The sequence below is a fragment of the Pteropus medius genome, unplaced genomic scaffold (genome assembly GCF_902729225.1).
Source record: "Pteropus medius unplaced genomic scaffold, Ma_sr-lr_union100, whole genome shotgun sequence".
NCBI lineage: Eukaryota > Metazoa > Chordata > Mammalia > Chiroptera > Pteropodidae > Pteropus > Pteropus medius.
The window spans coordinates 32,620,790-32,645,631 of NW_024340849.1; the positions used below are offsets into that span (position 1 = coordinate 32,620,790).

A 24,842-nucleotide genomic window follows, 5' to 3' on the forward strand; every position below is an offset into this window, starting at 1 on the left:
AGCCAATACTGATAATCAATTAAGGTAAGCTGCCCTTTGCTGAGACTTCAGGTTAATGTTACAATATTGTGTTCACTGTTTTGATCTGGTAGTTTATTTTTTCTAATTCAAAAGATCTCTGCAGCAAAGACTTCTTGTGAAATAACTATTACCTTCCAGATTTCCTGTACAGAAGTTTATCTTGATTTTTAACTCGCCCCACAGTATGATCCCATTTGAAAAAACTCAGAAAGTGTTTGTTACTAAGCGACTGTCTGGTATACTGTTAGAGGCATTACATATAAGATTCCATTGTTATGAGACCCTGATGGAATTTATTTGAATTTGCTCAAAGACAAAACATTTGTATTTGAGCTTTCACCACTGTATTTATGCTCACGTGAAAAACAAAATGAAATGAAATGAAATGAAACCCATAAAGTTAGATAAGTATATCTGAGACATTGGCATGAGAATTTGTTGGTTACGTGTGGCTATGTGTGTATATATGTGTGTGTATGTTCATCTGTGTAATTCATTCCATATTAGTCCTATGTATTAATGTTGAGTTAGCTTGCTATGAAGTTAAATAAAATTAGAATGACCAAGTTTCACTAGAATCTACCAAAGACAAGTTGGCAGGTTTTGGGTAAGGCAGGATCTTGAATGATTTGGTGAGTGCGATGAGTTTTTAAAGTCTAGAGTCATTTTTAGGTGGATTATTTAATGTCAATTGGCAAGATCAGAAAATTTTGTCTATGGCCATGCTACCCTGAACAAGCCTGATCCTGTCTGATCTCAGAAGCAAAGCAGGGTCGGGCCTGATTAGTACTTGGATGGAAGACCGCATAGGAGGACCAGGTGCTGTGGGCATAAATAATAAAAAAAAATAAGGGATTATAAACTGACAAGGTCCTTGCAATCTGTGAGGTCAACCAAGGGTTGCCTCGCCTAAAAAAAAAAAAAGAAAGAAAATTTTGATTTTCTTTTGTTTTTGTTTCTCTGCTACATTTAAAATCGGGTATTTAAATTTTACAAAATGTGATAGTGAAGACCCTTATCTTTTTAGTTTTGGAATCATTTGTTTCAACAACAACTGATTGTTAACAGCACTCAAATCTGTGAGCTATCTAAGCTGGAATGTATCATTGGGAAACTTTCTTTTTATAAAGGGTTTAAAAGCTTTCTAGCTTATTCTATTAAAGAAGTCTTGAAAATAATCAAAGACACAAATTGATTATGATTTATATTTTATGAGAATGAAAGCAGCATAAGGTCAACCAAAGAAACAATATTTTTTGGAAAAAAATCTTAAAGCAAATTATACGGTCTTGTAAGGTGAAGATGTAGGTAGGTCACCCTCTACAGATGGATCTGTATTTCTATGATGCATTCTTAGGAGTTAATTGAATGAAGAGGCAGATTGATTTGTAATTTTAGTACAATGAGTAATAGTGAAGATTTATATAATTATACTACTAATATTAATATTTTAATACAAAATCCACCTTTCCTTAAAAAAATGTGAGCTTTGGAGTAAACAACAACAAAAGTACTTGTATATATCTTCTTATCTTGGGTATATTGCTTAGCTGGACCTTAGGTAAATGATTAACTAAGGACCTTAGTGGACCTTAGGTAAATGATTAACTTTTCTGGAAATAATTATAAATAATAAATATAAAAATGGAATTATAATAAGGTCCTCATGAGATGTTTTCTTATTTATGAAGAGATCAAAATTAACATTGATATATGTCTTGCTTTATTTATCCTTCTTGTCCAACTTCCCAAACCACTCTGCATCTTCCTTGCATTTGCATGACTCCACACCTTTGTCCATGGATTCTTTTACCTACTGTACCTTTTCCTCTCCTTCTTTGCCTACTTTCTATTATCCTTCAAGATTCAGCTGAAGAATTATTTCTCTTGAGACATCTTTCTGCTCTCAGAGCACCCTATGCTTTGTTCTGGTAGAAGACTTTTAAGTGTTCTAACTATTTATTTACTTCTCATCTCCTACACTAGACTCAGGGATCATTGAAGATAGACACTCTCTCAAATTCGTTTATATCTCAGTACCTAGCATAGTATCTTACACTTAGGAAACTCCTAACTAATATTCATTTCTTGAACAAATCTTTATCACACATCATTTAGTTGGGCTAGGCACTATACAAGGTGCTGAGGCCATAAGAGCGGATGATATAGATGCAACACTCCTCTCCTAGAACTGTTAGATTAGTGGGGGAGACAGACACACATTAAAAAAATAATCTGACAGGCATATCTTTACAAAAAGTTCTGAATGCTATGGTTTTGGCCAGTTCAAGGAATGAAAGAAGGTCCAGCAAGAACGCCAATAGCAAGGCATGAGATTGACAAACCTGCAGGGCCTGACTGCTTAATGAGGTCTTTGGATTTGATTGTGAATATAATGGTCAAGCACTGAAAGTTTTATGAAAATGAGTGGCACAAACATTTTTGTGTTTTGAAAGCATTTCTCTGACTTCTGTGTGGACAATGATTAAAGGGTCCCAATAGTGAAGGCAGAGAGATGAGTTAGGAGACTGTTGCAATCATGTAGGTGGGAGATAATGGTGGCTTGGACTAGAGACATGGTGTGGAAGTTAAAATGAAATGAACAAATTTAGCATGTATTGTAAATAAATGTGAAAAAATATTTTTTTAAATTCATGCTAATATTGAACTATTAGGCTAGGACACAATATAAATAAGGCTTGGTTAAATTTCAGCTTCTCTTCATGTTTGTAATATGATTGTATGCTTCATTTCACTTAATAAAACTCATTATCAACACCAAATATTTTAATACAATAGACAGAACATAGCAGAAACATTTTAATTGCCATAAAGAGCATACATAACTATTACATATTTTTATTGGCTACGGAATTCAAATAGAGCAAAATGTAAAAATACAAGGCATATAGAATTAAAAAAAAGAGATCATTCGAATTTTCGAGATAATAATAGTCACAAATATTTAGTGACTGCCTACTATGTATGTGTTGGGCCCTTATGATTTAGGGTCGATTCTTATCTCCATTTTTCAGATGAGAAAAATGAGATTTAATGCTACTGTCTCTGAATAAAGACAGCAACAGTATTCATAGTTAAACATTAAGAAAATTTTCATAATTTAGATATCTAAGAAATATTTTTTCCCATGTACATGTGACAAGATCTGAAGGAAGAATCAGTGCACTTACATTGAGAAATACATTTATTATTTGATCAGAATATATTTGGAAGCAACTATGGCCAATATGAATTTTTTAGTGGTTATTAGAGGGAAAGTAGAGAGGGGAGTTAGATAAGGGTAAAGGAGGTCAAACATATGGTGATGGAAGGAAATTTAACTTTGGATGTTGAATACACAGCACAATATATATGATATATTATTGAATTGTACACTTGAAACCCATATAATTTTATTAACAAATGTCATCCTAATAAATTTGAAAAAAATAAATAAATAATATTATGATGAATGAATTTTGAATGGAAATATTATTTTAGGGAAACAACGTCACTAAATAAAGTAATTTCTGCTCTAATATGCACACAGAGTCCATTAACCTTTTACATAAATCTGAGTACAAAATTTATCCATAAATCTCTTAGAACAAAACATGCAAATGAAACTTCTTAATATTTTCTTCTTTCCTTCTCTAAAATCACAAATGGAATTCTTTTTTAATTCATTTAGACAACAGCTACTGTATTTACTTAATCTGAACTTTTGGCAAATAACAGTAAGATGCATTCCTGAATAACAGCTAATTTCTCACTATTTACCACCCATGCACTATAGGACATCTGTTATATGAACAATGCACTCTAATATTGAGCCATGTCACACTGACCTTGGGAAGCAATTTTGCTAATGAATGACAGAACCACTGAACTATGGAAAGCCTTTTCTGATAAAGTCATACAATTAGTTTTACAAGAAGGCAATTTTTCATGTCTCTTTTTGCACAAACACTGAAAGCTACAACACTCTTATCCCACATAGACCCAGAACGACAGGATTCTAAATAGTAGCTGATTGGGCTGTGAACCTGGTACATACTCAAAATGTTGCCAGCTGTTGGCTTGAGTGTCCTGCATTGTCAAGACTAAATGGATTGAATAAATTGGATGAGGAGGTGTCATTCTAGTTCATGCTGATATCCAGATTTTGTGGATCTTACTCAAAATCATTTCTTTCACATTATATTGACAGGTGGTTGTTGACTCACAACATTTGTGCCGTTTTATCTCTTGTTAACTTGATAAAACTTAATCTATTCATTATTATTAAATCCAAATCTTTAGCTTTGATAAGACAATACGTGTTTTGCAACTCTTTGAGTATCATAAAAATATTGTTCAACTGAATAAATATTTAATGAACATATCAGGTCCGTATTCTTACAAGGTAATCACCATACCATTGTTTGTACAAGGATTAGTACTTGGCATCTTAGAAAAATGTATTGAACTATTCTATTGTTAAATTTAGAGTTTTCAAAGGAACTAGGCTTTAACTTGTAAATATATAATACTCTTTTGTGATTTTCATATAGCTAAGAATTTATTGAAAATTTAATTTTGATGATTTAGGACATATCATGTGCACTGTAAAGAAAGATAAAATTATTTAGAGCAAATGAATGACTATTTGGAACGATCTAGCACTCTGAGTATTTAGGAAATGCAAAAGTTTAAAATTTGACATTTGAAGGGAAGGTAATTATGTATATCGATATTAGAGAATTTCTTCTGTCTCACTGCAAAAATATTTCTATTGTTATAAGGTTAATTACATGACCAATACAAATTTTTCAGGCCAATTATGAATAATAGCAACTGAGAGTCAGAAAGAACAGCTTCACATAATTTTTCTCAATTTGTTTTGTGAGATAGGTATGTTTTTTTTATTGTTCCCATTTTTCAAAGGGGAGAAGAAACAATATTCATAGAGCTCTAAACTCTTCAGAAATCCTTGAATGTTCATTGAATAAAGTCTAGAATCATTATTAAGGTCATAAGCTATATACAGTCAAATTCCTACAGACATTTCTGGCTTTATTTCTGCCACCCCTCTCCCTGCACCTTCTTTCTCTCTACCAAAATAAACGAAAACATGAATTAAAATAAAAATAAAATAACCTCATTCTATAGCCCCAATGTCAAGGTTACACTGTGATCTCTGTGCCTTCATTCATAGTGTTCCATAGCCTAAAATATAATGCACCCAATGTCTGTTTTCAATATTTCAAGACACAGTCAAAGATCACTTCATAGCTGAAGTAAACCTGCCTACTATGTAATATCTCATTTCCTTCTTCCATTATCTTCTCTTTTTGTGTACTCTATAATATTTTAGTGGGCTTAATTGTTTAAATGTTCTTTCTTTTCTCCTAGAATATATCAGTCTTTAGGGCAAGCTAAGTGTTAGCCCATAGTTCATAGTGCATTAAATACAATTACATTAAAACATTAAATGCTAGGCACAAAGTATAAGGTGCAATATTGGCTCAAAAGGGTGGTTGACAAAGAAAGAGGGGCTTCCAGCTTACATTTAAGAAATTCCTAGGTAACAAGTTTTTTTCTGACAGTAGTTTTTGGAATGCACAGGAAAAAGAAATTAGCTTTCAAGTCAAAGCAAAAAAACAAATAAAAGATAAAATATAACTAATAAAAGCTTCTTGTGACAAAGTTTTCTTTAGTTATGTGATATACATGAAGTGTTGTCTCTCTGAAGGTTATTTTTAAGCTCAGTTTAGAATTTTTCTAGGTCTTTTTAAAGGTCTTTGCTTGGAAATGTGTTCTTTGATTGAATATAAGATGTGTTCCATCTAAATGTCAGGAATCTATTTACCTAAATAGGTCTGGACTAAAGACACCACGTTCATGCTTTTATGTAGCCCTACTTCATCTTCTGACCCTTTCATTGATAGAAATTATCCCTCTAATCCCTTGAGATTTTCATTAATTTAAAAATGTCCACTTTACGAATTACTGCTCTTTTTTATTGCCAAAATATCTTTTGCAATCGTCTTTTCTTCTAGAAAGGTTTTATGTGTATGTGTTTGCAAGATTAACTTCTAATACTTACTTTCTGCATCTTTATTCTATTCAACAAAAATATTCATTAATCAAGATATCAAAGGATGTTATTTTCATAGCACAGTAACTGTTTTTCCACTGTCTACTTCTGAAGTATAGTGGTTACATTGCCGAATGACCTAAGCCTTATATGTTGGTATGATATTAATCATTATGAGAGGTAAAGCTAGCAAAATCATAAGTTGAAGATAAGCTTGTTTGCGGGGGGCAATCTACTATTCAGACTTTGTGTGTACCCTGAGAGAAATTTTTATTGCACACTGTGACAATAACACATTCATAATATGAGACAAAAAAGAACTTGGGCTCAGTGTTTAAGACAGCAATTCACAGCTAGCCATAGAATTAACACCATACACTAGGAACAATTTTAACATGAAGTACAAGTTGGAATTGTGGCTTTCTAATTTCATCTGGTTCCTGCTGTCTCCTTAGAAGCAATTTATTTCATTTAAAACTTCCCAGAGCTGCTGTAAGTCTTTATATGATTAACAGAAGATGAATCCTGAATAAAAGTTTCAGTGAAAAAATATATTAAGGCATTTTAAAAAAACAAACAGAAGTTCTTGACCTAAAATCTTTGAGTGGTAGGTTTTAAAAATATTTCAAACTCATAATTTATATAAAACCTCTGGTGTATCAATCAGGGTCTTAGAAGGGAACTGTATCCAGCTCAGTTGGTTCAAGGGACTTTAATTAAAGGGGCAACTTACAGAATGAGTGGGGTTAAGGGACAGAGAAAGATCATTAAGCACCCAGAGACTTTCAACAGCAGTAGGAAGCTATTAATAACCTTGGATCTGAAGGGATAAGGATGGGAATAATGTTCCTTGATGTCTGATGGAGCCAAGAGCCAAGGACCAGGGGGACCTGACAGGAGCTATAGTCAGGGGTGGAAAGGGGAGATGTTATAACCACTGTCCAAACAGGAAGGGGAGAACTAGCACAGCCTTTTTCCCCTCTGCCCTAGAATCTCCTCCTGATACTTTGCACTAAGCACCTGGGGAGAAAGGAGGAGAATGAAAAATACATGGGAATGGGTGAAGCATGGTGGTGGTACAGGGGAATATCAACAGAGTTTAAGTGTCATTTTAACATTTCGACTACAAAGATTCTCTATTTTGACATTCTAACTCTTTCTGGGGATGATCTTTGATATAATTTTTGAATGAGAAACAGTTTCATGCTGTGTAATGATATTCTTCCAGGAATTTTATTTCCATTCCTTATAAAATGAAATAATGTTCTTTTCATCAATGTCCACAATAGGAAACTATACTCTAAGATTTCTAAGGTTTAAAATGAAAAATTAAGGGACTTTTTGAGTCTTTATCTTTTGACTTTTCATAGTATTTGATATTGATGATCTTCTCATTCTCTTGATACTACTGATTACCTTCTGTTCAGAATATCTTTGATAGCGTCTTATTCCTTCAGTATTCTACTTTATTCTGGCTCTTCCTGGAGGTTATGAAAAATAGCCTATTTCATTTCTCTGAGCAGCAAGTATGGCTGTCTGTCTGCAATACTAGAATCTAGAATTGTTATATTTTCATCCCCAAAGCAAAATCTGCTCTGCCATTATCCCCTTACAACTCACCTGGATTATACTATAGTCAAGAGTTTATATGTTGATAAAAAATTGGTGGGAGGGGAGAGAAAAAGCCAGATCTTTGCCTATGGAAGGTGACCAACTTTGCTGTTGCATGTTTGGTTACATGTACTTGAACCCTCTGGTCCAGGAGGACTCAGAAATGTCCCTCACAGCAGTCCACTCCCTGATTCACGTGAGACACTTAGAACTTTTTAGGCATTGGGGCTTAATATGCCCCTTCACAAGTGTCATACGCCAATCCTACTGTTATACGTGTATGTCGCCTTGGGTCTTAGAGTTCTAGAAAGCCCTCTACTGTTCTATTGTGCTTTCATCTTCAAAGTATTCCATCTACTCACTTTGATGAAGGTTCTCTACTTCTTCGATTCCCTACTCTAGCCGCCTCTCTGCTCCAGCACCAACCACATTTCCTGTAACTGAATTCTACCTCTTTTCCCTTCCTATCGTTATTTCTGTTAAGAATACCAAGTCCTAAATGTAAACCCCTGTGAAAGTATGTTTCTTTTCTAATTTTTCCACTGTTTAACTGCAACACCTACCTCTGTATCTAATATGCGGAAATCTTATTATAAGAACTGTTCAATAAATAAACAAATATATGATTTCACAAATTTATATATTAATTTTGACTGCTCTTTATTTCTTTTCACTAAATCTAATTGTTTTAGATTTTGTGGATAATCAAATTTATTATTTACATCTCTATGTAAATCAGTCAATCATAATTTACATCTATATTAAAAAATTTTTTGAAATTGTAAAATCTTCTATCACTTGCTTCCAGTTTTTTATAATCTTATAACTTCTACTCAAGCATCAGGATTAATTTTCTGAGTGTAAGTCAAAGTTTCAATCCTGTAATTATTCAAAACAATGGGAAAAAAAGCTGAAAATCTGTACACAATTTTTTTAACTGAAATGAAAGTATCATAGGTTATTTCTATCATTTTTTGTTTATTTTTCAGCATTTTCTACACCTTATGCAATTATCTCATATTACTAATATGGATAATAAAATTAATCAAACAGGCTTATTCCTTAATTGATTTTTATGTAAGGCTATCTATAAATTGGTTATCCAATGAAGTAAACAAGCTCAATGGATTACAAAGGACTAGAAAAAGAAGTCACAGATGAGTGTTGAAAATAATTTACTTTATTTGGGAATTGATTAAAAGCTAGTTTATAATGATTCAATTAATATATTCTTATTATCTTCTTTGATAATATATCTGTTGATGCAAGCTTATGAGGCAAAGACATATATACATATATTTGATTCAACATCTACTAGAACATAGATCATAGGGTCTGCTACATTCTAGGAATTATTTTACCCATTAAGAATATGGCTAAGTTCTCTGACTTTGTGGACCTTTATTTAGTGAGGGAAAACAAACATTAAACAAATGAATTTTTTAAGACAATTTTAGGTAGTAATAAGGAAGTAAACAAACTAATGAGATAATGTATGTTGGAGAAAGAGGAATATTATTTTAGACTCAGTGGTTAGGGAGAGCTTTTCTGAGATATAAAATTGAATTAAAGCTGAGACTTAGAATTATGAAAGGAAGCAAGCCATGTAAAATCTGAGGCATGTAAGTCTAAGAAAATGTTAATATAAAGTGTTTGCAATTCATCTCCTGAGTGTAGTAAAACTAAAAGTGTTGTTTATGCTGATGAAACAGTTAGTGCAAAGACCCTGGGGTGGCGAGAAGCTTGATGTATTAAAAAATAGAAAACTCATGGTACAGTACATATAAACAAAGAAGGAAAATGAGAGTTAGAGAGTGAGAGTGAGAGAGAACAGAGCAATTAGTGTGGATTCTATGGTAGTCATCTAGGAAAAGTAACAGTGGCTCGTTCATGCAGCTCAGAAGAAAGCCCCAGATAACAGGTTGGTTTCAATGTTTAGCAGTAAAGTTTAGCAGTAATGTCAGTTTCTAAAGAACTGTTATTGGTGTGGGGCCAATAAGTATAATTTTTCGCTTTATTCATTGAGATATCTGGGGCCCTGAAAAAAAGAAAGAAGGAAGATTAAGGAGTGCAGTGAAAATGCCTTACGAAATTTGTCTGGAGGAATTTTATACTTTCATTATCCCTGGCCTTGTTGCCGGTACTGATATTTATGTGATGCTAAAATATTTCGATCAAAAAATTACATTATCAACTAAATAATTTAAATTGTCAAAAATAACCCTTAAATATTAAATATATAAAGTATATATTAAATATATATTAATATCTTTTTAATAAAATCTGAAACTTTAATAAAAAATAAACTATTAATTGAATGACTTAATTTTCTTCAAGAAGCTTTTACATAGAGAAAGAAAACAATAATTTCATTTTAAATGGTATTAAAATAGTCAAAATATATAAAAAATTGTCAGATTTTTACTTCTTTAAAATATTGATTTCGCAAGCGTTGTATTATAAACTTTTACGTCTTATTTATAGGCTATAAAATATTTTCAAAAGAACCAAGGTGAGCACCCTCCTACTGCTTATTTTTCTCCCATTTAGAAGAAAATCATTTTGTGATATTTTTCATTCTTCTTCCTTTGACTGACCTTGACTCGTCATTCCTGAGAATTAATAGAACTCAGTCAGCTGAACTTTTCTCAAATCACATTTCACATTTCTCTATTTCAGTTTTCTTGACAAACACAGAAGTTACATGATTTATTGGAAAAGGAAAAAATGATCTCACACATGGCATACATAACTACATGTTGAAAAACAAAAAAAAAAGCCTAGAAAAGAATAAAATATATAGTAGGTCAGACTGATCAATGACAATGAAGAATTACTGTAGGGATTTCTGACACATGCAGATCCTCACACAGCTTCAGGATCAAAGCTTTGATTCAAAAAGAAGAGGCTATTTTAGTGTGATTTAAGGCTGCTAACGTCTCCCTTCTCCTGACTTCCTTTCCTATTACAATCACGGAACTGGAAATGGGATTTAGTGAACTACACGAATTTTCTTAATTTTTCAGTTGGAAACATGTGGCCAAATGTGGTGAGTGGCTCAAGTAGAACTCAAGTGTTGCAAGTGAATTACTCTAGGAAGCAGACACTGTGAGAAGGAAGTAAGAAACTAGTACGTGGGAAATTTATTGGGGAGTGGTCTTTAAATCAACTTGGTGGGAAGGTTGAAGAAACAAAACTAGGCAGAGAGGGAAGTTGAGCTGCAATAAAGTCACAACAAAGGCTTCAGCTCTAGAGCTTTGGGTCTGGGATAGTCTTGTACAGTTGGGCAAGGGGGACCTGTGTCCACCTGCATTAACCAGTTAGTTGCTGGATACAGGCTTGAGAGAGGGGCATGATTTTGGATGAGGCAGCTCTCTTCAGCCAAAAACAATCTCTGGAGCAGGACCAATGTTTCCATGTTAATTTGGCTGAGGGTGGCATCTGAGTTCTGCACCATCAGTCCATTAGAACCTATCTCCTGTTCTTGGTTCTGTGATCCTAGTCAACTGGAATGACCTAGATGCAGAACTTAGCCGAGATCCTGACACTCATTAAGCACCCAATAAATGAAAGCCCTCCTGACTCTCTCTCCACTCCCACCTACTACTTTGGATTAAGACATTTCTGCACCATCTTTTAAATGGGTCTTTCGCTTAAACTTTGGTTATCCAAGCCCCAAGTGACTCAGACAAGAGCCTAGTGAGTTAGTGAGGCCTGGGAAAGTCCAAGTGTGCGGGAGCTGCTCAGAGCCTGAGAATGGTGATGGGCATCTCAAAAATGAAGTGAACCTATAGGAGATTAATCTCTTCCCCGGAATTTTGAAAAGAAAAGTTTTGGCACATGTCAGAGATATGTAGATATATAGATCTTAAAGTAGTTAAATCAAGCTCCGTAATTGCATGTTTAAGGGGAAGCAAGGCCTGGTGCCAAGTGTGAGATAATGGGCGAGTGACAAGGACTGCTAGGATGGGCTTTTTAACTACAGGGACCAGAGAGCGAGGAACCAAGACTCAACCAGAACCACCCTGACAACTTCATCCTCAAACTAAAATTCATAGGAAAAGAAAATCAAAATATGATAGTAACAACAATTAATAAGTATACATTAGTTTTAAAACTAAGTTAAATTGAATTTAGCCTTTCAAAATGCCTTAACTGCTTTGTGTAGTTAAGCCATCCATATAGAGAGCAGTTGGCAGGAAGACGCTGCCACAGAATATATTCTACATTAGCTGGGTTGATATCGCTTTCAAGATGTGTAGCAGTGAACACCATTATGTTATCAGGAATGAATGGAAAAGTTAATCTCTCATGTTAGATGAGTTGCTGTCACAGGTTTAAACCCAGATATAATAAGGGCCCAGACACCTTCCTCAGATCAATTTTTTTTTTTTTTGAATTCACTGCAGTTTCTCCTCCCTCCAGCTCCCACAGGGGAACTGTGATTAAATACTTTCACTGATTTACTGGTCACATTGTGAAGTGTATCTCAACTCAAAATATAGGACATGAGAAATATGAAGATTCTATAGAACTTCTTATAATACAAAATCAAATATATTAATCCATTACAGAAGAAGACCAACAGATTTTAAGTGCCACTTAACATATTTTTGGCTATGTGCAACAGTGACGCAGCAATTCATCCATTTTATCATTTACGCAAAAAATATTCTGAAAGAGGTAGGCAGTTTGGGGATTGGTAAGGTGATTAAATATTAGTGCTCGAAATTGGTATCTCGGCCATTCCCTTGACCTTCTTTACCTCATGATCAAAAGATATTGTAAGAGTTTATGTTGCATCCACATATTATGATATAAAATATAGGACACTTTTGAGCAAAATGAGCCTTTCTTTTATCAAGGAGAAAGAACTCTTCTTACATATTGTTGTTGGCCAGAACTGAATCATAAGGCCATTCCTTCCTGCAGGAATAGCTGAAAAGTCTCTTTCAAAAGGGAACAAATTGCTTTAAACTTATCACAACAGGCATATTGCGATCTGAACACGAATCAGGATTCTTTAAATGAAGAGGGTTGGTGTGAGAAAGAAGGACTCTAGGTTAGACAATTAATCATTTTTGCCATATAGCATAAATGAACCTTAAAATGTAATAGAAGAGAGTAATGGGTTCATGGGCATTCAATTTTCTCTACTTTTGTATATGTTTAAAAAAATCCATAAAGAAAGCTTAAATAATTTTTTTCACTCAGTATTAGTAAACCTTAGAAAGTTTGATGTAACATACTCAAACATCAAAATAAACAGTTTTACTATACTCTGAATAAAATTAAACGATATGAGAGCAAAGGAAAAATACAATAAATTCAAATGAGCTTCTTACCTTTTGCCCTACTTTCTCAGTTATTTTTCTCTTCAGCTCAGGTTTTTACCCATGCAGCTTCAGCTGCAAACTGGCAGCCCATGTAGGAATCATAGGCATTTTCTCGCCTTGTTGCATGTTGACAGAAAAGTGTTCACAGAGGTGCAAAAGTTTTAATAATATTTTAAAAAGAACATGAAGGTGGTATTACAGATATGAAGGAAAAATAGTCAAAATTTTAGTATAATGGAGGACCCAGAGCAAGGGACCTCTGTGCCACTGTGGATCCTGACCTGTCCAGTCACAGAGAGAGTACATGTAGGTAAGGGAGTGTATTCACAAAAAAGCCTAAGGTGCCACTTGAGAGGCATAATCACAGGAAACATCAAGAGCATCCCACCTCTCCAGAGATGTCTCCCATGAGCTTCATGAAACAATCTGGTCTCCTTAATCAGGAACTCAAATTAATGGAGATGGGATGAGAGAAGGTGAGAAGCCTATACAACATTGGTTCAGGGACAATAACTGAACTCAGAAAAAGTTATTGCTAAGTGATAATCAATTTATTTTTTCTGTACCAGACCTCAAGGACATAAGCTAGTATGTTGGATGAGAAGAGCTAAGTAAAGAAGCCATCTAATGAAGTTGCTGTATCATGATATACACTAAATGTGAAAGCAAATGGTAGTGAAAATTATATGTATAAAAATTTATTATATACCTGAGTGTGTGTGTGTAGAAAATACATTTTATTTTTGATTTCTGTGTATTATACAAATATATATTATGTTATTGTGTATCACATATGTGATTATATAGACATGTTATGTTATTATATACTACATGCATGAAATATTTAATTTTCCATTTAACTCTGCTGAAGAAGGATATTTTTTTCGGTCAGTGGGCAGATGAGGAAACAAAAGAATTAACTTGCCCAAGGTTTGTCAGCATATATCACTTCAATAAATGACATGAACTGCATCTGCCAGTGAATAAAGAGCTAATGGTTAGAATAAATAAATGATTGAAACTTTGAAGTGGAAGATGTGGTTAGACAGGACTATTCACTATGAATTGAGGGAAACCTCTGCCATCCACTTGAACCATAGGGGAGGAATTTGAAACAACATGCCCATGATACAGTTGCAGGATGATGATGTGTCTGAGATTTAATATTTTTTAAGTTATTATGATTCTATTGAACTTGGAGCTGTAGCTCTGAGAAAAAAAAAGATTACATTAGATAATTGATGATACTGACTGAGAAGGAGATGAAAAGTTGATTTATTGTCATACTGAAAGGTAAGAAAGCATACAAAACAACCACAATAGTGATAGGGTTGTGTCAAAGAGGCACACAGGCCAACTGGAGGAGCTCCCAATAGTCAAATCCAGAATTATATGAGCAACAAAATAAGAAAAGTAATATTGAATCATAACCCAAAGTATAAAATAGATATTAATGAGTCTATACCGATATAAATAAGTTATTGACTACACAAATAAATGGAAAAGAATAGAGAAAACTTCCATGAGAAAGATTTCACATTATTTATGTAGATACTCTGTTCTCAAGAAAGTGAAGAGAACTTCCCACTTTTTAAGCATAGCTGCTCATTGTGAATTCCTTCCCAAGAGTGTAGTAGTGAAAGAGGGATAAAGGACTAACTTTACAGTGGAAAAATCTGGCAAACACTACCTTATTCAAATGATTAAGGTCAATGTCAACAGCAATATGTTATGTTGATAGTATGTAAAAGTGGCACTTTATGTTTAAGGTCTTCCTCACATAACTCTAGTGTAATAATGAGAACATCAGTTAAATTCAAATAGAGGGGCACTCTACAAATTACATGACTGTAGTCTTCAAAAACTGTCAAGTACCTCACAAGAAAGTCTGAAAAATTGTCTCTTTCAAGAGAAGCTTATGAACACATGAGCACTAAATGTTATGTGGTGTCCTGGATAGGATCCTGGAACAAGAAAAGAACATTAGGAAAAACTAAGAATATCTGAATAGAGTGTTGGCTTTAGTTAATAATACATCAGTATAATTTCAGTAATTATGACAAGTATATCATGCTAAAGTAAGATGTTCATAATCAGGGAAATTCTGTTGGAAATTGTGTTGGGAATTGTGTAGGAAATCTTTATAACTTTTCTGACTATCTAAAACTATTCTAAAATGTAAAATATATTATTTTTTTCAAAGTTGATCCATGAAAGTCTATGGTGTAATAGGAAAAAATCAGAGCATGCAATTATGTGTTCAGTATGATTACAACAATCTAAAAATGAAAACATGTATTAGAAAAAAAACCATAGGAACACAATGAAATATTTATAATAGCTGTGTTTAGGTGGTATGACTGGTGATTTTCCCCTTATATTTGTCTGTTTGCCAATTTTCTTTAATGATATATATTGATTCATAATAAAAAAAGAAAAATGTTTCATAGATCAAAGAATTAAGAGGCACATTTTTTTCCTAGATGCAAGGATGTATAGAGCAGAGACCTGTCAGTGTTCCTTTGATAAAACATATTTAAAGGAACACACAACATTGGCAAAGTCTTCAAAATAAAAATAGAAGTAAGAATAGAATCAAAGCATAGTTATATTTCCAGCTAATGCCTATATTTATTAACTGCCTCATAAGATAATTTTCAATTTTTCTAATAGGCAGCTTCAGACTTACATAAGACTTCTATTTGGGAATACTCTTAATAATATGAATTATACCTATACGGATCATGTCAGTAAACTCTTTCTGTGCACTATGTTTAATGATAGCTGCTATGAGTTTTTGAAACAAAAATGTCATCTTTCTTTATATCTTAACATTATACTTATATACAATTATATAATATGATTTATTTAAAAGTGCATGTTCACATTCCTTATCTTCCACTGCTTGTATATCTGCATGTATATGCATGGTAGTTATACATGAAAGTCTTTTGATTGTCACAATATCTCTGATAGTAGACTATATAAAAGTGTATTTCTTAGAAATGATACATATATAGTAAGGGAAAAGAAATCTTGGAAGCATATTTTTTACCACAGAGGTTAATTATAAAAGAAGATGCTCATCATAAACTATATAAAACTAATTCATCTATGTAAATATGAGAATGTATGACTCAGATACTGTATAACAAATGAATAAATACCAGAAAGTTAATATAAATAATTAACAAGCACATTTTTTTAATTACTAAAAAATAATTGATGACTAAGATATGGCACAGCGAAGGCATGACTTAAATTACATTTAGCTCTAATCTTGAATGAGAATTACCAGTTTTATCTTTCACACCTTTTTAAAAACTGAATGTCCAACACATCTCATCTCCAAGTTCACCCCAAGTTTTAGAAGCTCGTGTGTGTTTTTAAATAAAAGTGTAATTATCTCCATTAAAACCACTTCAACATAATTATTTTAAATGTGATTTTTTTCCTGGCCAAATTCATTTTATCACCCAGTGTATGGCCTTAATAATGTAATAATGAGCACTATTCTTGCTGCAATCAACAAAAAGTTATGGTGGTCTCTTTTTAATCAAAGTTGTAGCAAATGAGAAAATGGATTATTGTTATAATAAAGCCAACATCGATATTAATTAGATTGTGTATACACAACTACATATCAAAGCATCGAAATAGAAATCATAATATTCAACAATAACTAGTTGGTCTATTAGTCTCTATTTTAGCAGTCCAACTGTGGCCTTTGTAGATTATGTTCCTGAACTTGCAGCATATCACTGATTGCCAAATAAGTGTATGTAATGAAAGCAGCCACTGAGATTTCATAAACTGTTTCAACAGCCAGAGATGACAACCTCTTAAAGGCCTTGAAAGCTTTAATGGAAATGATTCTGTTTACTTGCAGGAAGCAAGACTTCTTGCTTGAAGAAACTAATCAAGTCTTTCATTTGATAGAAAATTTAATTGAAGACAACATCCAGAGGTGAAAATATTGTTCAGCCAGCTGCTTCTCTTGCCATTCTGTCATATTCATTGGGATTGCCCTAATATTTTCATTGTTGAATTCACTTGACAGAATCACTAAATTACATTAAAGTTGTTTAAGCATGAATTTTGTGAGAGGCAATCTTTTCAAATTTGAACACTATGTAGAAAGAGTGCTACTGATAACATTAGAAGGATAATTTCACAATTCTTTAACAATGCAATATAGCATCTATTTCCATCTGCCAATGAGGTGTGAAACTCACCTCACCCTCATATCAATAATATGGGTAATTTGTTTGGAAGCAAATATTTACTCTAAAGTTGACATGAAATGTTTATTAACCATTTTCTACTATGTTTCCTGTCTCCCAAGAGAAGAGATGTAATATTTTTATTTCTTTTGTGCATAAATTAATAAGGGACATTATTTTAAGAATGTAAAGAAAAAAAGCAATATAGAGGGAAAAAAGCCTCTATAACTAGCATATTACACCATTTTGTCACTCTGTTAGGCACTGTTTCTGGAACTATAAACTGTCTCCAGGGAATCTTCTATGACTGAGACAGCCTATGGACAACTGGACAATATTACTTTCATTGACTAACATCCAGATGTGATGTGTCTGTTGCTTACCTTCTTTCTGCACACTAGAGAGAAACTTGAGAAAGTCTCCTTGTGCTTTCAATACCAAGTCCTGAATCATTTATCTCTGAAACATTTTACAAACGTGCCTTGTGGTTTTTTGTTTTACTTCAAAGCCATATTGTTTCACATACAGGCTGCACCATCAGCTTTCACTGCTATCCCTAACATCTTTACATTGTAATTAAGTAACCTACCTAAAATTTACATCTGCATTTAGCACTATTTTGGAACTCCATAACTATTTTCTATATAATATCCATAGGTGTAATCTAAGCTCTCTAGCATGGCTTACAATGACCTCCATCATAGGACACCTATTTGCCCCTACCTCCTACATTCATCCTATAACTTTCTCTATACCGAACACATCATTTAGCACTTGAATATACACCAGCCTCTTGCTTGACTTCATGCTTCTTGCATATTCTCTGACCTACTGAAAACATTCCATTCACATCCCTACTCTAAGGTTTAGATCTCCTCAAGGTAGTCTTCCTGAGACTTGTGCCCTTCACTGAACTGTTTACTTCTGTGTTTTAAAGCCTCTATTATTTTCCTTTGTTGTTGCCCTTTTACAGGGTGTTTGTTTCCCTCACCAGGGAGTTTCTTCAATGAAGACTACATCTTATATATCTTCGTAGACCCGGTACTTAATATGGCACTTGACATGTACTAAGTGCTCATTAAAACCTCATAGGTAGCTGAATGCATTTTCAGTTGTAGAATAATTTTTTAAATCTACACATTTTGGTTAAAATCTCTCTTCAGGATGAGCATATAAACTACTCTTAATTAATTGAAAACATTCTCCAAATATGTCAAGAATCATAATTACAGTCAGAAAAGTCCACTTAGGATGCTACTTATTTAAGAATTAGGAAGTCAGAGAAAACTTGGCCAGGAAAAATGTCCAGACACACCACAGAGATGCTCTTGCTGAAGCACCAACGCTCCTGCTGCCCAGAGCTCTGAACTCCACTAGAGAAGAACCAGATGCCTCCACCACTGTGGTTCTCAAAAGATCTGCTCTCTACACATCACAGGCTCACGATTATGTTATTAATGGAATGCAAGATGATATGGATGAATTTAGACTGAGGGCATTCTGGGAAATGTCATCTTACCTTTCCAGCTTCTATATTACATGAACACACATTAGAAGATGATGTCAAATAAGCTACCTTATAATCTTTACCACGCCCTCAAAATGTAAGACGGAAAGAATTAACAGTTTTTTCCTGAGCCAATAGAAATCAACTATCGGTAGCCTACAACTGTTTTCTCTGGAACCTTGGGTTCTAGAAAGAATAATGGCAGAATTCTGAAAACCATGGTATAACACTTGTTACAGTTTTCTGCCAACCCATGTTGTTGCCTTCTAATGGAACATAAAAATCTTATTTTTATCCACTTCCTAATCCCTTACTTACTATAATTCCACCTACAGGATTAGGAAGTGTTCATGTAGACAGGTGGAGTCTAAGAATGCAAATGGTCATTGTCTCTTATGGTTCCAGAGCTTTAGGAATTCTTGCTAGATGAGTGTGATTCACTCTCAGCACCTTGCCCAACTCTGTGAAATTCAGGGAGAATCTGTGTCTTGGTATTCAGGCACTTAGGAAATTCATTCGTTCCTTTTTTCAATCTTGTGGTAAAATGGCACTGGAGTTTCTTGTACTTTAGAGTGGACCCTTGGCTTGTTAGGCTTGGATGAGGCAAGGATCTCGGTAGCACTTAGAAATACTGTCTCCTTTCTGGATTTCCCATCTTCAGAGTGTTTTCCCAGCACTCATTTTTTTCCCTTGATATCAAATTGGGAAGTGACCATGGTCTTATAAAAAAGGGAGCTCACTTAGACTTCATGCTAGCTTAGGAAAAAAGACTTACATGGCCGAGGCTGTGTGTGTGAGGAAAACCACAGGATGATAAAGACTGCTTTTGTCAGGACTGGTCCTCTGCACATAAATTTTTCTTGTAGAAGAGATGAAATCTGTTGTGGATGGCTGAACAAGGATGTGAATTTTAGTGGTCAGGATTCTGCTCTTTTGAACAAATGGTACTACCTGTTGTTATTAACATGTTATTATATTAGCATATATGTAACACACACACACACACACACACACACACACACACACACACACATACTAGATCTATATATGACATATGACAAACCAACCAAAGTAGAATAGCTTCAATTTGTCAGCATACACTTGAAAGTATATCTGCATTTGTCATTTATACTCAGAGTTCCAAGAAGTTTAAGTGTTTATTAACAGAGTTGCTATCTAAATGTGCCTTGTTATAAATCACATTCAAGTGCTTGTGAATTCGAATGGCAATTATTGTTAGCAGACATCATTTGGTAATTAATCATATATAATCCTCCAATATTTGTTTTGTCATCTTGAATTATTGCTTTAATATCTTATCGATATTTAAATTTTCTCTATTTCTCTATTTTATCTTTCTAATCAGAATTTGATTCCTAAGAACAGGGATGGAATATTTTTTTTTCTTTTTTTGTGTCCCCATACTGCCTGGCCCAACTCTTTGGAACTGGATAAGAACTCAATAAATATTTACCAATAAGTCCCTTATACAGGGGTCCCCAACCCTTAGGCCATGGACAGGTACTGGTACTGGTTAGTGGCCTGTTAGGAACTGATGTGCACAGCAGGAGGTGAGCAACAGGCCAGTCAGCGAAGCTTCACCTGCATTTTGCAGCTGCTCCCCAGCACTAGCATCACTGCCTCAGCTCCACCTTAGATCATCAGGCATTCGATCCTCATAGGAGCACTGGTTCCTAGTGCTCAAAGGCTGGAGACTGTTGCCTTATACACTGTACATGGCTTTCATGCTATTAGACTGAATCATGATGTGGCAAAAAATGTTATATCTCCCTGGATGCCTTTAAGATAAGACTCTTGTTCTGATTTAATCCTTCTCTTCGGCTTCTTTAATTTTCCAGCAATACAAGTGCTCTGAGATTTTTATGCGCATTGATACATTGAAATATTATATACCAAACTGTTACCACCAGCTATTTCTGGGTGGAACCTTCATGAATAATTTTGTTTGTTGTATATTTTCTACATTTCCCCAAATTATTACACATTAATTTTAAAATTATAAAAGATATTTTATATTAATTATTAGATAAATAAATTATCATCTTGGCTGTGCCAGTTAGTTGTTTTACAAAGTGATAAATCAATTTAAGACTTGGCTCATTTTCTACCTCACTGAGAATATTTACAAAATTTTTCACTATTGTAATGAGGATTATATATAAATGCAAAGTTATTATATAAAATCCTATGATTTATACAGTTCGATCTTGTTTTATGTATGTAAAATTCAAATATGACTAATTTAATAATTTTTATTCATTCTAGTTCCATAAAAATGCAATAGTTTCTAATCTGCTAAAGGGAACATAATCTTCTAAAGGGAACATAATCTTCTCTTTCCATATGCTCTTTACAACTCTTTTTTCATAAGTCTTTGTACAAATTGCACAAGGGGTTCATTTTGAATGTTCTTGAACTAGAAACAATAAAAACTGTGCATAAAATGTTACCTCCAGCCTTGATGAGCTTACAGTCTTTATAGATAAGACATATCTATGAAATATTTGGAAGAAAATTATGTATATGGTACAAGTTTATATTATCAGTGTAGACTGTATAAGGAAGAACATTTAAGAAGAGAAATCACAGAAGAGAAAGAAAGGACAGGAACAAATATTTCTTTAAGGAGATAAGACAAATTTATCACAGAAGGATATTTAGTCTTTAATCAGTTAGAGAGGAGGCAACCAGCCGGCAATCCAGGAAGGAAAATACACCTATTATTTCACCAAATTCTATTGACTCTTTTCTATTGCTTTCAATTTTCAATTCATCTTTTTCCTTAGTTTAATGATGACTTTCCGTTGACTTTATTTTAAAAAGATTCTGAATTCTTTCCATCAATTGAAAAATATTTACAATTTTTTTCTCCCCATCTCAACAAATTTTTTAAAAGTTTAACTTAATCTCTCTCTAATCTTAACTCATCTGAGAAAAACAAATGTTTCTCTTTTCCAGTACTAACATCTATGAGGTACTTTAAATCTATTTCCTAGCCTCAAACATGCAATCTTTTTGCCATATCCCTCTCCTTTCCCTGAGTTTCTCTTCAATTTTGTGTTCTTTATGATAGCACTAGTGACATTTCTCCATGTATTTGAACATTCACATGTCTTATCTTTACTAGATTGTTGGTTCCTTTAGAATCATTTATATTTAATTTATCATTTTAATCTCAATAGTCTTGTACATGATAGCTACTAAGTAAATATTTATTAAGTGCATAAAAAGCTGTGTACTTGTATTTCTTATCTTGTTCTGCCAACTGCCTTATCTCTTGGAAATTTACATAATTTTCCAAATATGATTCCTTTAACCCTGCTGTTCAGTTATTACCCTGGGATGTCCCCTTACCATCTTAGGAATTCCTTTTGCCTATCACCTACTTTGAAGATCTTTTTTTACGGGTACCCTAAATTTTATGTTTTGCATTTCTCCCTCATATCAGTAGAGCACATCTTTCAGTAGTATTTTAGAAAAGGGTAATAGATGGATATAAATTTTTAAAGACCTACCAAGACTAAAAATATTGTTTTCTGTCATGGAAAATCAATTCATAGTTTATTCAAATAAAAATTATAGGTTAAAAATCATTATGCCTCAGAATTTTAAAGATATTTCTCTTCTTCTGACTTCTAATATTATTAAGAAGTGCTTTTTACCTTTTTGAAAGATTTTCAGACGTTTTCATTCCAAAATTCAGAAATTTTATGATCTATGCTTTGATATGATTTTTATTTTATAAAATACTTAATGGGTTGCTACTATCTAAGAAATGATGATTTTTAGATTCAATATTTCTTTTTATATATTTGTCCTTTAATAATTTCCCTTCCTTTTTTTTTTTCCATCTGGAACTTCTAGTTTTATTATGTTAGACCTTTTAGACTGATCTCCGTAATTTTTTTAAAAAAATTATTTTCTGGGAGAATTTTCAACATTATGTTTCAACCTCTCCATTGGATTTAAGATACTTCTGTCAAATTACATTTAATTTCTAAGAACTTTTTCTTGTTCTCTGAATGTTTCTTTTAAAAGCACTCTGCTCTTGATGGATGTGTATCTTTTATCTCTCTAAAAATATTAAAGTTCATAAAATATTTTTTATCTTCCTCTTTCCATTGTCCTTTTTTTCTCCTGAGTTCCCCTATTTCTGTTTATTTTCTTAGGCCTCTGGTTTTTAGTTAGAGACACTCCACAACTGTTTGATGGTCTTTGCCTATTAATTTATATTTAGATCAACATACTAAAAAACAGATAGAAAACTGAATACTTGAGGAGCTCTTGCTGACATGAGACTTCCCTAAAGGTGGTGGGGCTGAGACCATGCCCATATCTGTTGGCATCTGTCTGCCTTTGCTGTTGGCGTGGTTATTTTCCTTTAGGAAAAAAAAAAAATTAGTTATGTAGTTGCAAATTAGAAATCTGCTTTGCTGTTGAGCAAGAGAGTGGGATTGGGGTTTCAAGATTTAATATCCATATTTTCTCCTGAACCTTTTGTGTGTAGTAGAGCCCCATGCTCTCTGCAGCCTCTCTCGCCACCACTCCCACCTCTGGCCTATGTCACATAATCCTGATTTCCTCTCCTACCACTTTTCTTTCCTACAACGCAGGTAAACTTTTGCCTTTTGCAGATGAGAAAGTGATAATTCTGTGGTTGAAGGGACTCCAGAAGAGAATCTTGCGTATAATTGTTCCTTATAAATATATGCAATTAATTATCTTGTTTTTGTTTTTGCTTTTGTTTTGTCCCAGTCTTCAAAGATTCTTTAATGTCTCTCTCTCCCAGACTTTCTATACTTCCATACAGGAAATCAGACTGCCTCTGATTGGTTTCTCTCCTTTTCCAATTTCTTCTGAACTGCTCATCAGTTGCCATTTTTGTCCATCTGCTTTTCATCTTTCAAAATCTTGACGACATTCCACACCTTTTATTACTTTATCCTCTTTTTTTTTTGGTCCCTCTGGTTTTATACCATTATTTAAAAATTTTTAATGATTATTTTTTAGAATTTGTGGAAGAGACATATGTTTTCAATATGCTATATTTAATTTATTTAAATCATGAGTTCATTACTTTAAATTTCAAACTATACATCGAAATTCATGTAATTTTATTATAACTTCTATTACTGCAAATAAACAAAGTTAGACTAAAAATGTTTTAAAATACTTCTTTAAAATAGCACAGACCTTAGAAATAGCAATAATTATTCATTTGAAAGTATAGTAAAATATTAAATATTACTTTAAAGGATTAGCTTTTATAAGTCATAGAAGCTGTAAAATTAGGTAAATAGTTCATGTGTCCTTGAAAACATATATGTGTGTGTATATATATATACATATTAAGTGTATGTGCGTACATATATATATATATATACATGTTAAGATGAATTAATTCTAGGAAAACAAATGTAGAAAAAACTTACATGTTAAACAAGATCAGATTTTCTCACTATAAAATAAATATGGTACTTTGGTTTACGTGTATTTTTTCCCAACAAATTTGGGAGTAGTGACTATTCTAATTCACTATTATCTCTGTAACTAATGTTTTTCCACAAGCTGTTAATGAGGTAAGTCTTGAAGATCTGCTCATTAGAGATCTAAAAATAGAGTGCGTGATAAATGTGGTGTCAAGGTTTCCAGGCAAGGGAAGAACATGCAACGCTAACAGTGATCAATGTCCAATTCCAAAGTCATGACACTGCGTATTTATTTTTTAAACATATTACGTGTTAAGTACTTCACTTCCCTGGATTAAGATGTTATACTTTTTGTGAAAAACCTGTAACAATATTGGACTTTTGTTTGTGATTATGTGTTATTTCACGGATTTTGGGGGTGACTTGACATGAACTCCATTTTCCAAAGCTATGAAGATCTTCCATTATAATTTCAAAGATAAAGGAAATAACATTTTCGGTCAAAATTTCAAAATTTCCAGTAAAGGGGTATCTTAAGATACACAGTTCTTTTGGAAGAATGCAGAAACATTGGTGCCAGTAAGTTTTATTTTGTAATGCTATCTGTTACAAGTT

General features: G+C 33.3%; 1 pseudogene; it reads left to right on the forward strand.

Annotated features, from left to right (window-relative positions):
- Positions 1-733: 733 nt before the first annotated feature.
- Positions 734-852, forward strand: LOC120589858 (uncharacterized; annotated as a pseudogene).
- Positions 853-24,842: the final 23,990 nt, after the last annotated feature.